This window comes from Phocoena sinus, chromosome 4 (assembly GCF_008692025.1).
Source record: "Phocoena sinus isolate mPhoSin1 chromosome 4, mPhoSin1.pri, whole genome shotgun sequence".
In the NCBI taxonomy this organism is placed as follows: domain Eukaryota; kingdom Metazoa; phylum Chordata; class Mammalia; order Artiodactyla; family Phocoenidae; genus Phocoena; species Phocoena sinus.
The window spans coordinates 122,123,144-122,126,998 of NC_045766.1; the positions used below are offsets into that span (position 1 = coordinate 122,123,144).

At 36.2% G+C, this 3,855-nt stretch overlaps 1 pseudogene; it reads left to right on the top strand.

Annotated features, from left to right (window-relative positions):
- The first annotated feature begins 1,143 nt into the window (after positions 1 to 1,143).
- Positions 1,144 to 2,725, top strand: LOC116753325 (annotated as a pseudogene).
- Positions 2,726 to 3,855: the final 1,130 nt, after the last annotated feature.

Genomic DNA, 3,855 nt, shown 5'->3' on the forward strand with positions numbered 1-3,855 from the left:
TAAGAGATGTTAAGAATATTGGAAAATTGGTCTTTCATATCTCAGTCGATGAAGCAAAGAATGATAACATGCCTCACTTCTAGAAGATGATTTGGTAATATATGTCAAAATATTAAAATGTGTTTTTTACTTAGTATTATAGCCCATAGATACTGAGTAATACTATGGTGAAAGTACTATATATATTTTATATATAGTAACCTGCGCCAAGCCTATGGAGTACGAATCACTTTTAATCTCTTTTACAGATAAGAAAACTGCAGCACTGTGGGGTGAGATAAACTCAGGGACACAGCTGATAATTCTTGGGGCCAGATTTCAAAACTATGGTGTCTGTCTCAACAGGTCACACACATAAATATCATGTTACCTTGCTTCTCTACTTTAAATAATCTTACTTAAAGAAATAGAGGAATTATAAAGATGTATGTTAAAGATATTTGCATAAAGAATTTTTAAAGTAGTTAAAACTTTCATATGAAGTAAGTATCCAAACAGGAGAATTTTGCTTAAAAAGTTTACATTTCTTAAAATTGGCAGTGATTATTTTTTGCTTCTGGCTGGCGATTAAACACACTCATATTCTTTACTTTAGAGATTTTAGGTAAATGACAAAATTCGTGCTCTGAAAATGTCTGATCTGTAGTCGTTTTTTGTTTGTTTTTAATTTGAACAACAGCTTGACAAATTCTTGACATCTATCTAGAGAATCTAGAGAAGCATGGATTTCTTGGGCAGAGGAAGTAAGCTTCAGGTAGCATTGAGTGTTCAAATTGTAGGATTGCTTGCTGAATGTCTTACTTTCCACCTTCCTCCTATCTCCCCTAGAGAGACAAAATATTCAACTGCAAACTTCTACTTCTGTGTTGTTTTCTATTCAGAAAGTATGTTGCCATTTAGTCATTTCAGATAGGGATCATGGACTGAGCCTGTTTTGCTGCCTAGACTCTGCATTAACTTAACCTCCTCTTAGACAACAGATAGATGATAGATAGATAGATAGATAGATAGATAGATAGATAGATAGATAGATGATAGATAGATAGATAGATAGATAGATAAATAGATAGATAGATGATAGATAGATAGATAGCCCAAGCAGCTGGAGATGGCTGTAGCAATGGAGGGTCCAGGCCCTTGAGGCGATAAAGGAGGCAAGATGGCTTTTATCCAGCACCAGATTTCTAAGACAGGGAAGCTGAGGACATGGCAGGAGTGTTTGAAATAGTCTGGACCAGCCAGAGGATACAGGTTCTGAGGATGAGCTGGAGGAGAGCAGTCGGTTAAATGAAAGCATGGACCCTGGGGGAGTTAGACCTTATGCCCTTGGCATGGAGCATTGTGAGAAACTTGAAATCTCAGAAACTACTGTGAACAGAGGGCCAGAAAAAGTCAGGCTAGAATGTTTCAAGCTACTTTGGGTACTTGGTAAAGGGGTCTGTGGAGAGATTTTACAAGTAAGAAAAGTAACAGGAGCAAAAACTCAGAAAATATTTGCCATGAAGGTGCTTAAAAAGACAATGATAGTAAAAAGTGCTAAAGACACAACTCATATAAAAAGTAGGATGGAATATTCTGGAGAAAGTAAAGTACCTTTTCCTTGTGGATTTAATTTATGCTTTTCAGACCGATGGAAAATTCTACTTCATCCTTGAGTATCTCAGCAGAGGAGAATTACTTATGCAGTTAGAAAGAGAGGAAATATTTATGGAAGACACAACCTGCTTTTACTGGCAGAAATCTCCATGGCTTTGGGACATTTACATCAAAGGGGGATTATCTACATATACCTGATGTCGGAGAAAGTTATGCTTAATCACCAAGTTCATGGAAACTAATAGATTTTGGACTATTCAAAGAATCTATTCATGATGCAACAGTCACACACACATTTTGTGAAACAATAGAATACATGGACCCTGAAATCTTGATGAAAAGTGGCCACAGTAGTGCTGGGGATTAGTGTAGCTGGGGAGCTTTGATACAGGACATGTTGACTGGAGTACCCTCTTCATTGGGGAGAAGAGAAAGAAAACAATTGATGAAATCCTCAAGTGTAAACTCAATTTGCCTCCCTACCTCACAGAAGAAGCCAGCGATCTGCTTAAAAAGCTGCTGAAAAGAAATGCTGCTTCTCATCTTGGAGCTGGTCCTGGGGACATTGGAGAAGTTCCAGCTCATCCATTCTTCAGATATATTAACTTGGAAGAACTGCTAACTGGGAAGGGAGAGCCCCCTCTTTAAACCTCTTTTGCAACCTAAAGAGGATGTGAGTCTGTTTGATTTGAAGTTTACACATCAAACATCTATCTACCTGTTGACAGCTCAGATGACTCAGCTCTCAGCAAAATTGCCAGCCAGGTCTTTTTGGGTTCTGCATATGTGACTCCATCTGTACTTGAAAACGTGAAAGAAAAGTTTTCCTTTGAACCAAAACTCTGGGCAACTTGAAGATGTATTGGCAGCCCATGAACACCTGTCAGCCAGGTCAAATTTTCTCCTGGACATTTCCAGGGAAGAGTTGCTTCAAGCCAGCATGGCAAATCTTCAGACACCTGTGCCATATATGGTGGAAACAAGTGTCAGGAATAGACCAGGTAGATGTGACCATGACTGGGGAAACTTCAGCGCCATTTCCATTCTGACCTCCAAACTCCTGGCCATACAAAATCAAGCTCTTCCCATGATCTCCAAACAACAAGAGCACCTGCGTATGAATCTGTGACAAAGCAATGCTTTTTAAGAATTTAAGGCAGAAAGGTGGGGAGGGAACGGGTGAGTATCCTTCAAGGTGAAAAAAGAAGACTCTACATAACAGTCTTGAAGAGTCAGTGTCATTCCATAAAACACTTTGGACAGAGGAAAAATAAACATGAATTTTCAAAAATCAATCAGTGGTGCAAGGAACTAAAGTGAAGTCGAATTTTGAAACTCTTAGGCACTAGGAACATCAATTAATTGATTCCTAGCGGCATCTTCTCAAACTTATCAAGGATTTTCATGTTGATGACTTGAAGCTGATGGTATTAAGGGTAAGGTATTGCTTCTGAATCACTGTTGAGTTCTGATTGTATTGAAAAAGAGTTATCCTTTAATTAAGCAAAGTATGAAGTTGTCTGTAATACTTGCAGCTAAGGATAAATTAGCATGAAACTTGGTCAAACTTTCTCCAGCAATATGGAATCAAAGACGAAAGAAACTTATCAATTGATGTTTTATGTGCAAACAACCTAAAAGTTGCAAGTTATGTTTTATTCAGGTAACTTACTGAGCCCAGGAAACAGCCTCTCAGTTTCTAGGTGGTGATGAAGACCCCTAATTTCTTCCTGCACGAATATTTTAAATAAAAAATAAAAATCATATTTAATCATATAAAAAGAGAAAGTAAAAAAAATTATGAGCTTGTTTTTTAAAATGATATTTTTAAGAGTATTTAATGCTATGAGAAACATTCATGGTATTTAAGCTTTAAAAACAATGTAAAACCTGTGTATTTAATATTTTCCATTTAATACAATTTAATGTATATATGCATATATAAACATTGTGTATTTGGAAATTTTCTTACAGTAAAATCTAATTTGTAGAAACAAATTTGTTAACTCATTTGGTTTTGTTAAGGAGCTGACCTGCCAGGTAACAGAAACACAGAAATACAGGAATGAATAAATGAATGAATGAATGAATAAATAAACAAATAAATAAATAAGGGAATGGATAATTAAATAAATCAAGAGATTTTAAGCATACCTGTTTTAAAACTAGGCTAGGGTAATAATTAAAAGCATAGGTAATTCTTATTATTTTTAAGTAAAAACAATTAGCCACTTGGATTTCTGTCATTCTTTTCAGCAC